The sequence below is a fragment of the Lactuca virosa genome, chromosome 2, assembly GCF_052849685.1.
Source record: "Lactuca virosa cultivar CGN04683 chromosome 2, Lactuca_virosa_CGN04683_v6, whole genome shotgun sequence".
In the NCBI taxonomy this organism is placed as follows: domain Eukaryota; kingdom Viridiplantae; phylum Streptophyta; class Magnoliopsida; order Asterales; family Asteraceae; genus Lactuca; species Lactuca virosa.
Window position 1 is genome coordinate 32,661,638 of NC_136427.1, and position 13,625 is coordinate 32,675,262.

General features: G+C 37.8%; 1 non-coding gene across 1 annotated transcript; it reads left to right on the top strand.

Moving 5' to 3' along the window:
* Positions 1–1,245: 1,245 nt before the first annotated feature.
* On the top strand, positions 1,246–1,352 carry LOC145162072 (small nucleolar RNA R71). The gene has a single exon (XR_013738929.1). It is a non-coding gene; the product is annotated as a small nucleolar RNA R71 (small nucleolar RNA).
* Positions 1,353–13,625: the final 12,273 nt, after the last annotated feature.

Sequence of the window (13,625 nt, forward strand, 5' to 3'; positions counted from 1 at the left end):
AGGGTTAGGTTATGAGATAAGGAGCTTAAATAGGGTCCAAGACCCTTAAATAGGGTTCTGATCTGACTGGCATACGCCCAGCGTACATATGGTACGCCCAGCGTACTCCTAGGAACATTCATGACCATCCTGGTCAGTACGCCCAGCGTACGCCCCGCGTACTGCCTTCTTCACTAGTATGCCCCGCGTACGCTTTGTGTACGCCCCGCGTACTCGACTGAGCCTGAAACCCACGAAACTTCCGAAGGCCATAACTTCTTCTTTATAAGCCCGATGCCAACGATCCTTATATCAACGGAAAGGTAACGAGAAGCCCTACACTTCTAACAACTCAAACCTTTCTTTAGACCTTTCGAACAAAAATCCATTTTCCACAAAAGCCTTAAGTGACACTTTACCGAAATACCCCTAGGCTCTAAAACACGAACCGAACACCCAGATCACTTCTAATACATCACCCGCACCCAAATGGGCCTAGATCAAACCTTTTCAAAAGCCCTAATCCTTATGATGATCGATCTTCGGGCCACAGCCTCAGACTAGGAATCGATTCGGAACAGGGCATTACATATAGATCGATGCTTGATGATTTTTTAATGAGGCTTGCTGATCAATCATCATTGCATGTTGTTCTTTCATCATCTTCATGTGCTCCTTCAGCATTGCATCGGTATCATCATGCCTTTTCTCGAAAACTTCCATGAATCGAGTTAACATGTTTTTGAAGTCAACCTTCTTCTCGGCTGGTGGTTGCTCTTTTTGGTAGAAGCCTCGGCCTGTCTGCTTATATTTTTCCTCTTTTGCTTCTTGTATTCATCATATGGCAGCCACTCCTTCTTTGGTTTTCTCCAGTCTTCATCATATTTATCCCCGCTTGAGTAGCAAACTTGAGCTCTTATGTTCCTGTTATCATCTAAGTGACAGTCTTTGGTCAAGTGTGGACCATTGCACCTTTCACATCCAACTCTAATAGTATGTATTGACTGGTCCATCTTTGTCATTATCCTCTTCATTGTATTAAGCATGGCCATTACAGCAGCCATGTCCGCAGAATTTCCACCCCCGCTTCCTTTAACTCCCTCGTTTCTTTGATTGTGGTACTTACGAGAATGCTTTGCAAATTCTTCAATTAACTCCTTTACTTCACCCCGATTTTTCTTTGGAAGTGGTCCTTGAGAATCAAGGAGTTGTCTCGTCATGAAAGTCACCCCATCATAAAATATGGATACTTCTTGTTGAATGTTGAGGTCGTTTTGAGGGCAATTTCTTAGTAACCCTTTATAGCGTTCCCATGCCTCATATAGTGACGCACCCGGGTTTTGCTCAAAGTTGGCTATTGCCTTCTTGAGTTTTGATATCTTGGATGGTGGGCAGAATTGTTCTAGAAACTGCTCTTTTATTTGTGCCCAAGTACTGATTGAACCAGGTGGAAGTGCTTTCAACCAGTCTTTTGCGGCTCCTTTAAAAGTAACAGGGAGCATCCTTAGCAATACTGTCTCTCTAGGAACATTTGGGACATTGAAATAGTCTGCTATGTCATTTACTTCATCTAAATGTTTCTATGCATCCTCATGATCCTTTCTAGAAAATGGTACATCCTTAAGTGCAGTAAGGATGTGTCCTTTCAACTCGAATGTGGCAGTTGCAGGAATTGCAGGCTGCACTAGGCCAAGACCAGCATCATCTTTAATTCGCTTCTTGTAAGCTCCCATGGACATATCCGCAATGTTTGCCATCTCGTTTTCTGGCTCGTCTTCGGGCTCACTTCTTTCTAATGCAAATTCAGGCTCGGATTCATACTCAGATTCTTGTGGGTTAGTTATCTGATCAGAGCTCTCTTCCTTGCTTTTGTCCTTTCATGAAGTACTTGACTCTCCCTTGTTCTTCCCTTTCTTCTCCCAAAAACCGACTTTAGATCTTTGAAAGGCGACTTCTTTGGTGTTTGGTTTACTCCTTCATTCTTATCCGCCTTCTTGTGAATGGTCGACTCTGGATCTTCAAGTGGTGGTACCAAAGGTGTGTTGGAACTTCTGATCATTAACTACTACAAAATAAACACAAATAAAAAAGTAAAACTGAACGATATCAGAAAAACAAAGAAAAAGAAAAATGAATGGATTCACGTCGTGAGCTTATAAAGCTCACGTCGTGAGTTCGGTTCTGAACAAAAATTACTAAGTTGAAAAAGAAAAAAAAATAACTTTTTTCAGGTTTTACCCCACAAAAAGGATCGATTAACCTAAAGCAAATAAATCAACAATTAAATAAGTCGTACCCCGGCAACGACGCCAAAAACTTGATGCGTGCAAATAGCTACACCTAATTTTAAATTATTAACCTAACTAACTTAACTAACTAAATTGCACCTAGGCAGTGTACCTAGTCAAATTATAGAATAGTTTAGGTAAGTCGGGTGTCAATCACAAGGAACAGTTTTAACTAATTAATTTAACTACTATTAAATTAACCTAATTTCCTAGTAAAGTAGTGGTTTTATCTAATTTTGCAAGATTAGACGAAGTTAATTTCTTAACACAATTCAATCAATAAACAAAACACTTATGTTAGTTCGAATCCACTTTCCCTCAATGGTTTATAAGTTAATTATGACTACTCTTGTTGGTTACCAATTAAAACATTATTAGCAATTCAGTTCTAAATTTACTAATATTAATTAATTCATGTAGATCTATGTATGGCCACACATAATTTAACACAGAATCAATTATTAAACAATATTGGAGCTATGTAAGATTGAGTTGACAAACACAAATTATGGTCATAATATGAGTTCTCTAGCACAACCTAATTTAATAATTCAATTACTTATATAAGATTGGTTCGATCTTAGTTCTAATAACCTAATGTTCACTAGATTACTAGGTATTCAAATTCATGCAGATTAATGGTCATTAACTACACAGAATAAGACATTAAAGCAATCTAATACCAAATCAAGCATGCTAGGTATACCAATCAAACACAAGGCATAACCAACAAGCAAAGTCTAGATTAATAGAATAAAACCATGAGTTCCAACTTCATCTAGCTAACAGAAGCAGCTAGATTTAGCTGGACATTCTAACAAATAAACACAAAAAATCCATAGTCAAAAACATATTAAAAATACCAAACTAAATACCGAATTATGACTTCTTCTTCGTCCTCCTTGGTGTTAAGAACAATTTCCAGGCCTTCTTTTTCTTTGATTTTCGACTTCTGAAATCTTTCCAAGTTAGCCAACCTCTCTCAAGTCGTACGGATCAAGGATATATATAGTTTTGGATTTTGCCCGATTCACGTCGTGAACTTTGAAGGCTCACCTCGTGAATCCAGTAGATATCCGTATTCAACACAGATTCCTGATTCGCGATGTTTATCTTCTAAAAGGCCTAACTCATGCCGTGAATCTTTTAATACTCACCTTGTGAGTACGTATTTTTCTTAATTCCTTGTCTTTCAAGCCTTTAACCTCCAAAGTTCCATTCTTTGATGCTTTTAGTCCATTTTTTTTCAAAATGTCTTCTTTTTGGCTGCAAAACATAATTTAACCTTATAAGTATCATTATTCCATGCAAATGACCAAAATATTAATTAAAATGTACTTAAATATTGCCTAAAACATGTATACATATGGCAATATCACGTTTCAACACCAATCAAGAACCATTCGTTGATATGGAGGTCGGACTCATTCACTTATGGGAAGGATAAGCGAAATCATTTTCCAGACTTGCGAAATCTAGGTCTGAGTTGGTAATACTCATAATATCAAGGATTTCAGTGCTTAAGTGTGCCCAAAGAAAAGATAGAATCAAGTTAAGAAAATTTTGGACACTATGATATCAAAGAATCTTTGATATAAAAGTAGATAGATCCCAGTCAAAGATACACTTCATTCGTCATCAAGAGAGATGTCGAATTGCTTGTATGGTTTCCCATGAATTACAATCGAAAACTCATTAAGGAGTAACGAAGGGCCTGTTTTAATATGGTATGTGGGTGGTTTCATTTTCACACAAATTCGTAACTTGACATAAGTGCAAATAATTGTGCGAAAATACTTGGATGACCACTGTAGTCAAGAACAAGTAAGCTTTGAAAAAAATTGAAATGACGAAGAAGATAGACAGATGTTCATATGGAAATCTCATTTTATAAAAAAATTAGAAATTTAGATCTATTGGGAAGAAATGACTTGGGAGGAGTACATTTCATTAAGATCACGCAACAAAAATGAAAATTATATTTTAAACATTGAAAATGGTACATTGAAACAAGTGTTTGCGTTAGAATCTTGAACAATAAATGTTCACCGTCAATTCATTAAGTTTTGGTTATTTGGGTTTCACCTTCATCACGGAAAAATAATTTAGGATCATAAACACATATTTGTGGCATACCTATATCATGGTTGGTTTCGACCAGAGATGTCTTGGGCATGTGTCATTGTGTGTGACTGTGTTAGAAATTTTGGGTGAAATAGATTGGATGCGAAAACTCATTATACCTCTGCAAAAAATTGAACATAGCAGAAATCCCTTTACTCAATATGAGAAGCGAAAGGTAGATCGTCGACTATTGTGAATACACCCTAATTGGGAAGAAATTTTGTATGAAAATTTTCATCAAGGCTTCGTATACAAAGAGTCTATGAGGCTTGTGGACAACATGTTACATCATGCTTCTAATGACACTTAAAAAGTACAAAAGTTCTGTATCATACTAGCTCCCTATGGATCTTCTCGTTAGGCATGCGAAAGTGCAACATGTTGTTACAATGGAGTTCTCCAATCTCAAAAGAATGTAAGCAAAATATATTTTTGGAATTTTTAATTTTTGAAAATGAAATTCAATGGAAACAAGAATACTTTTGGATTTTTGATTTTTACAAGGAAAAGACAATAAAAGAAAATCTTTTTGGATTTTTGAATTTTATAAAGAAAAGATAAAAATAAGAAAAATATTTCTAAAATTTTGAATTTTATAAAGAAAAGACAAAAATAAGAAAAGGGTATCACCATCATTGTTTATTTGTTATTGAAAACAAATATTTCGCACACGAACCAATGATTTCCCATCTCCAAAGAGATTTTCCACAAACAAGCACTCACCAAAGGTATGTATTTCCCATCGAGAGACTAATTTCATGTGCTAGGTGAGAACTTGTGTTGAACGAATCAGAGACAAGTCGAATGCGAAGCGAGTCGAACGCTTAATGTGAACAGTAACCGCTGAACGAGAATTGGATAAGAAACGAAAGTTATACCAACCAGCGTAAGTTAGTTCAACTAGAGAAAGTTAGTCCAACTAGCGAAATTTAGTCCAACAATTTCGCATATCAAATCCAAGAAGAATTATGTAGAATTAGGAACATTACAACCTTCCATTATTCCCGTTCCATTTAAAATTCTTAAAAATGATTTTCCGTCCAATGGTTTTGTAAAAATATCGGCAATTTGATTAGTTGTTTTAACAAAATAAACTTCAATATTCCCATCTTCAATGGATACCACAGTCCAAGAGTCTTTGTATCATTGAACTGGATTATGACATATGCGAATTGTGTTTTGAGAATTGAAATATAATGGAATTTTCTTCATGTTAATCGCATAGTCACGTTGTTGACATTGGATCCAGATCACTTAAGATGTACAAGTCGCAACAACAATGTATTCAGCCTCAGCTGCCGAAATCGATACACACGTCTGCTTTTTCGACTGCCAACTCACATCCAGGAATTGACAACCTCTTATAGTACTTTTTCGATCTAATTGACAACCCCTAGATCAACATTTGAGAAATCTTGGATAAAGAATCTTGTGTTCGATGGATACCACAGTCCAAGAGTCTTTGTACCATGAAGATAGCGAAAGATATTTTTCACCGTTGTAAGATGGGGTTCTCTTGGATTCGCTTGATACCTAGCACAAGTGCGCACAAAAAAACATTATATTTGGTCAACTTGTAGTTAAGTAAAAAAGCGAACCGGTGATGCTTGTATATGTGTTGATATCAATAGAAGGCTTAGCCAATGAAGGACTTCAGCGAATGCCGACTGCCATGAGAACTTTAGCTTTCGTGCAATTTGTCATTCAAAATCTTTCAAGCAGGTTTCGTGTATAATTTTCTTGATTAATGAAAAATCCTTCCATACTCTAACGAATATTCAAACCCAAGAAGTGATTGATTTTCCCCATCATGCTTATTTCAAATTGACTCTTCGTTAGCTCCTCAAACTCCTTTGACAACGAAGGGTCAGTAGAACCAAATATAATGTCATCAACATAAATTTTAACAAGCATTAGATGATCCCCTAATTTCTTATCAAATAAAGTGGGATCAACTGATCCTTGCTTAAATTTAACAATTTTCAAAAAACTGGTAAGCGTCACATACCAAGCACGAGGTGCTTGTTTTAACCCATACACAGCTTTGTCAAGAATGTAGCAATGATCAGGATACTTATCATTAACGAATCCAAGTAGTTGTTCGACATAGACCGCCTCTTCAAGAACACCATTAAGGAATGTGCACTTTACATCCATATGGTAGACTTCGAAATCCTTATAAGCTGCATAAGCCAGAAAAATTCTTACAGCCTCGAGTCTTGCGACAAGAGAAAAGGCTTCCTCATAATCAATTCCCTCTTATTGTCAATAACCTTTTGAGACTAATCTAGCTTTGTTTCGTACAATATTGCATTCTTTGTCCATTTTATTTTTAAAAAAACCCATTTGAGACCAACAATCAAAACATCATCAAGTTTGGGAATTAACCTCCAAACTTTGTATCATTCGAACTCAACCAACTCATACTGCATCGCAACAACCCAATCGGGATGTTCTAATGCATTCTTGACTATTTTTGGTTTGATTTTTTAAATAAAGACATTAAATATACAGAATTTATGATGAACATTTAGAACATCATTCCTGGCTTGAACTTGTGCTTCTATTAAAACACACGAACTTGGATCACCAAGATTTTTTTCTCTGGGATGATCCCTTGTCCATTTCTCCATAGGTGGAACGACAGGATCAAACTCTAAATGTGCATCCTCAAATGTATCTTCTGCTTCTGATAATTCATTTGAAATAGAGATATTATCGTTAAGTTCATAAAATTTGTTACCTTGAGCATCACTATCAACATGATTCGTTCCAGTTGGCTCCCCATCAACCAAATACTGATTTCTCCTCTCGACAACACCATTTTGCCATTGTGTGTAGGAAAATGAAAAGTTATGTGCAATTCCCAGTTCAGTCAAAAACAAATCTAAAATTTGATTTTTAACTCAGATCCATTGCCGCTCTTTATCTTACGAACTTTCTTCTTCAAACTTAGTTCAATGTTTTTGATAAAATCGATCATCACTTGAGTTGTTTCAGACTTTTGTCTTAGAAAGAAAACCCAAATAATCGCGAAAAATCATCAACAATAACAAGTATGTACTTTTTTTATTGAGATACTTAACAATCGAAGGACCACACAAGTCAATGTGAAGAAGTTACAGTGGTTCAACAATCATTGAATCAATAGTGATAGGATGACCTTAACGATGTTGTTTACCCTGTTCACAAGCTGCACATAACGAATCATTGTCAAATTTTAAAACAGGCAAACCACGAACAAGATCATTAAGAACTAGTTTCTTTAGATTTTTGAAGTTAAGATGAGAAAGTCTTTGATGCCACAACCAACTGAGGTCATATGAAGTTTTCGATAGTAAGCACATAGGGGGTATACCTACTATAGGTTTCATGTCCAAAGTGAACATATCACTCCTTCCTCTTTAATTTCAGAAAAACTTCCTTTCTTTCTTTGTTTAAAATTATACATCCTTCCTCATCGAAAAGCATTTGGTTCCCATTTCCTACTACAAGTTGATATACACTTATGAGGTTATGCTTTAACCCTGCGACATAAGCGACTCTTTTCACTATAAACTTTCCATTGGTAACTTTACCATATCCTTTAACTTTGCACTTTTGGTTGTTCCCAAACTTTAATTCTCCAACATTCTCTAACTTGCAAAAATCTCTCAAATTCTCCTTCCTTCCAGTCATGTGACACGAGCACCTACTATCGATATACCACTTCTTGTCATATTGCTTGTCACATAGTACATGCACTCAGTTAGAGAGATTTAGGTCCCCAACACCTTTTGGGTCCTTGGACATTAGCTTGGAATGTAGTGTTCAATGAAGAATTAAAGATCCAATTACGAACTTTGGTCTTAAGTTTGTCAATTAAGTCAACTCCGTCATCTTTGGGCATTGATATATAATCATGCAATTGAAAAGTTTCAACTTTGAGATCCTCTTTTTCAACCTTTCCTTGAGAAACATCAACTTTCGTTGCTTTAACTTCTTTCCATTTTGACACTTTTGACACTGATTCTTGAGAAGAGGTACTTCCATTCAAGGATTCGTTTAAGTAATTCTCATAATCCACTTGGACTTGTTCTTGATAATACTTTTTCGACTGAAATTATCTTCCTTTTCCCTCCAACCAATGATTAATATTTTTTGTGTCATTTTACCTTTGATGAAAGATACATTTAACTTTTGCTTCAAATTAGGATTTGGAAATTTTTGACCATCAGTTTTGAATGGTACATTTTTTTTGCAACATTTGTCATTTTTGTAAAATTCATTTGTGATGATGGCTTTTGTGGTCGTTGTTGAAAGCGATTTTGGTATCGATTTTGATAACCAAAATGAGAGTCATTTTGTAACATTCCAATTGAAATTAAATAAATAAGATTAAATAAAATAAACCCCGAGATGTGAATTATATTTCATATTATTTTATTGTAGCCTTAACCATAATAGTTTATTAGTGTTAGCCTTGCGAGTTAAATGTCATAAATTTGGGAATTTACAGTCTAAATTGTATCAATTGGACTTGTATTGAATAGATTTTTGGAGGCAGGGGCTAAAGGGTAAAATCTGGATTTAGATTGTAATGTTTAGTGAAGGAGGGGCCGAATATGTTAAAGGGAAAGAAGTTTTATTATGGAGTCAGGGGTTTAAGATTTTCGCTTCCCGTCCCCCTCGTCGCATCTCCGAAACCCTAACCCTAAATTATTTCAGCAGCCACCACCCTTCCTTCTCGTTTTTTCTATCAGCCAAGGCCGCAAAGCGACTGTCGTTCCCAACCGATGTCCTTGCCGCCGTTGTGAGCCGTCAACCAACCAGCGCCGTCGACTGCTCTCGTTGTCATCGACGAGGACCGAGTGGGCCCCCTTTTTTGCTACTATTGCTGCTGTCGTTCGCGGTCACATTCCTTCTCCTCCATTTCTTCGGTGTTATGCCACATCCACGACCACTGCCGCTCGTACGACTCTTCTCCACTACTCCGATCAACATCCACTACTCTGAGGGAGGCTACTGTGTGCATCTTAGCTCGTTTGGCCAGAAAACCGAGAACAACCACCATGGCAGCCGACCATGGTGGTTGTCTTCGTTTTGTCGCCACTAGCCACCATCTCCGGTGGTTGCGGGCTTGTGTATGTGTTTGGACTGATGATTGGGAAGCTTTTGATATTGTTATGGGCCTCAAATCATAACCATCACCATCGTATGGTGGTGGCTGCCGCCGTGAACCACCGTAGACCACCACCGCCTGGGGTGGCAGTGGGTGGTGCCCGGCCTAATGAAACCCTAATTGACCTAAAAGCTTAATCTTGAACTTAGTTGGCATGTGCTTTGGTTGGAAATCCTAATTAGGGTTTAGAAAACCCTAATCTTGGAGACTTTTGTTTGGAACTTGCAGGGACCCGCGTTTTGGACCGTTAGAGTGGAGTTATGAATTATGCATGACCGTGTTGTATAATTGACCTTGTAGAGTTATGGAATTAATGGATTAATTCCTTAATTGTTTAAGTGTTTTTACTTAACCCTAATCGTCATTTTATGTGAAAACCCTAATTGTGATTGGGCTTCGAGTTGGGCCTTTCTTTTGGGCTTAGGTGTTTGGGTTCTTGTTGGGCCATCTGAGAACAAGTGTATGTACTAGGATACTTGGATGGGCTTTATGGTAAGGCCCATGTAAGAGATTTGGACCCAATTTGGAAAATTAGGCCATATTTGGAATTGGTTGATTATTTGGCTTTTGGGCCTTCAGAGTGTGAGTTTGGGCCTTGGGCTTGGAACAAGCTAGGTTAGGGGTAAAATGGTCTTTTTACCCAAGAATGTATTTATGGTTATGCACTAGAACCCAATTGTTAATTGGGTTTTGTTTTGATGTTGACAGTCCGTGAATATGTCAGCCAGCAGCCAGGGATCGTCTGCGTGATTCAGCAATGCGAGGTGAGTCTCGTCACTGAGTTTACCGGGTCGAAGGCACCAATGTCGGCCCATGATTTATATTTTTGGATGCTAGATGTCTGTGTGACTCTTGCATGTGTTCTATGATAGTATGCTTACCGGTCGAGGCCCGATACCAGGCGGGGCCTGATGAGTAGACTGTATGCTAGTTATTAGTATCTGATTTTATAATTACCAGGTGAGGCCTGATGTCGGGCGGGGCCCGATGACTGTATGGTGTGCTATAGTCTTTGTGATTATTGCATATGCTAGTATGGTTATATGTCTATATGATTATATGGTTGTATGGTAATGTGCGTATCGGGCGGGGCTTGATGATGGGCGAGGCCTGATAACTGGAACATATACTAGTGTTTATGATTATTTTATATGTTAGCATGATTATGTAATATTTTGTATGTGTCATTTCGGGCAAGGCCCAGTGACATGCGAGGCCTGAGAATAACATATCTGTAATCCGAGCGGGGCTTGATGTCGAGCGAGGCTCGATGTCGGGCGAGGCCCGAGACCGAGTGAGACTCGCGACCGAGCGAGACCCGATGGAGGGCGGGGGCGCAGTATGTGATTTATGTATGTGTCTTATGTGGTATCATGGGGAAACTCACTAAGCTTTGTGCTTACGGTTTTCCGTTTTATGTTTCAGGTACTTCGGTTTTCAAAATGAAGGGTTCAGGATGATTGCACAGCACACACCATATGTTTCTGCATTCTATGTTTTACTCTGATTTGATAATGTTTTGTTAATTCGGAATCACTTTGGTTTTATGGAATTGATATGTATTAACGATTTATTAGTTTAAGAACGAAGTTTTACCTTAATTATTTTTGGGATGTTTCAAGTTGGTATCAGAGCCTTGGTTTGAGGGATTCGGGCACACTCTCGAGTGTGTCTGAACTCAAACTGAGGATTTGGTAAGGTTTTTTCAAAAATAAATGTATCTACTTAAGAAAAGAGTTTTCTAAAAGAAGAAAGGGTGTGGTGCATGCAATCAGCCGAGCTCAAGTAAGTTTTTCAGAATACCCATACATATTATCTGTTAGATTTGATTTATAAATCTGTAAATATATGGAATTGCATGTTAGTTAGGGCTAAGGACCTGCTCAGTTTCTGCATGTTAGAATGCTAGGAGAGATGCCTTTGTATGCCTATTGTATGAGCTTGTAGACTTGCATGCTAGTTCTGATTAGCCAGTAATAGGTTCGCTTGATATGTGATGCCTGGTAGTCTAGGACACATGGGATGTTGGGTTGGGTTGGTTTGTATGTGTAAAGCATTCAGTAGAGGGAGTGGGAGCTCTTAGTATGTGTTGTACTAGGTTGGATTCAAGTGATACTGCACGAATGCTGCTTGCTTTGTGCTTGTGGAACTCCTAGGTGATGGGAGTCAACTACTAAGTGAATATGTGTTGGGTCAAAATTATGGTTTATACTTTGCTTTTCTAGGCAATTGTATTTTTCTGTAATGTTTTATGAGTTTACGGTCAGGTTTACGGCCGTAAACCTTGTTTACGGCCCGGCCGTAAACCCATTTATGGCCCATATTCCCCAAGTATATATGTAGGTGTTAGGTGGTTGAGGAGGGTTTGATGCACAGAAAAAGGAGTGTACGGCCAAGAGAGAAAGAAAGGAGCTTTAGTGTGTGTTAGTGTGTGTGAATCTTGTATCTGGATCTTCATTGTAATCAAATCATACAAGATTCATCATCTTCTTCTTCTCCTTCTCTTCTATTTGATCTGACATCATCCAATTAATTGGGATTCCGCACCATCAATTGGATCTGATTGATACACAAGCATATTTTGGGGACTTACAATTGGTATCAGAGCTTGGATTGTATCAGTCAATTTTGTCAGATCTGGAGCTTATTTGATCTGATTTTGGAAGGATTCTTGCGTTTTTGGATAGATCTTGGCAAATTAAGGAGGGTTTGTTCTTCGCATTTTTGATAAAAACGAGTTTTTGATCGAGTTTTGGAGCAAAAAGGGGTGAAAAACGCCGTTTTTCACGTAATCTGCGAAGAGTTTACGGCCGGAAACAGTTTACGGCCCGCGTTTGCGGTCGCCGGAGTTTACGGCCGACGGTTTACGGCCGGTGTTTGCGGCCGACCGGAGTTTGCGGCCCGCCAGTTTACGGCCGGAGTATACGGTCGCCGGAGTTTACGGCGGCGGTTGCGACTCGGAGTGTGCGGCTCGGTGTGCGGCTAGGGAAGACGGCTTGGTGGGTTAGGCTCGGCTCGACAGCATCAGTGGCTAACTCGCGCTCATCTTATAAAAAAGGGGAAATGAATTGAGGGTGCCGGGAATCGAACCCGGGTGCCTTGATTCATCAGCCACACGCCTTAACCAACTCATCTAGGCTGCGAGATGATATCTTCCTTCCGTTTTTAATTCTTAAAGATTCGTTTTCTCGGTTCCTCTTTCGCAAATTTAAAACTTTTAATCCCAAAATTCAATTTCTTTCAATTTTAAATTCTATTTTCTTCCAAAAAATTTAGCTTTTAATTTTTTTAAATTTCTAAATTGAATTTTGACTTAAAATTTGATTTTGACTTTCAAGTTTGACCTTTGACTTTAGACTTTGACTTTCTCGTTTAACCTTCAAATTTTCAAATTTAGATTTTCGGTTTGACTTTTAAGTTTGACTTTTTTAAGTTTGACTTTTTAAATTTGACTTTTAAGGTTGACTTTTGAGTTTTTAGTCAAAGAATTTAAAAAAAAAATGAGTTCCGAATCCATTCCGGTAAATGAAGTTTCATGTACTCCAGCTTGTGAAACTACGATTAAATTTCTTCGGGAACAAATTGATTTATTAAAAAGAGAAGTTGAGGACCTGAGATATGAAGGATACCAACTCAGAAAAGGACAAAAACCCCTAAAGGCCCAGTTAGAAACAAAAATAAAGGACTTTAGGAGACTTCAGGAAGACTACAGTATCAAATGTGTACATTATGATTATATCAAGAGACAGAATGTTGAGTTCATTACTGAGCTTGATACATTAAAAGGGCAATTTGAAACTGCAAATTTTGATTTTAAAAGGTTTGATGTATCAAGCGAAGTAGTTGCGAACAAGATAGACCATTGTTTGCAATTTAAAAATAATCAGCAAAAGGGTTTAGGATACGATAAAGTGCCTCCTCCTTTCAATCATAATTATCAGTATCACCCTGTGTCTAAAGAGGAGATTACCAACGAACCATTCATGGTTTATGGCAAACCAACTGGTTTTGTTTCAGGAGGAATGATTAATGTTGAAAGTACTAATGTTTCTACTTCCCCTGCAGATCAATCC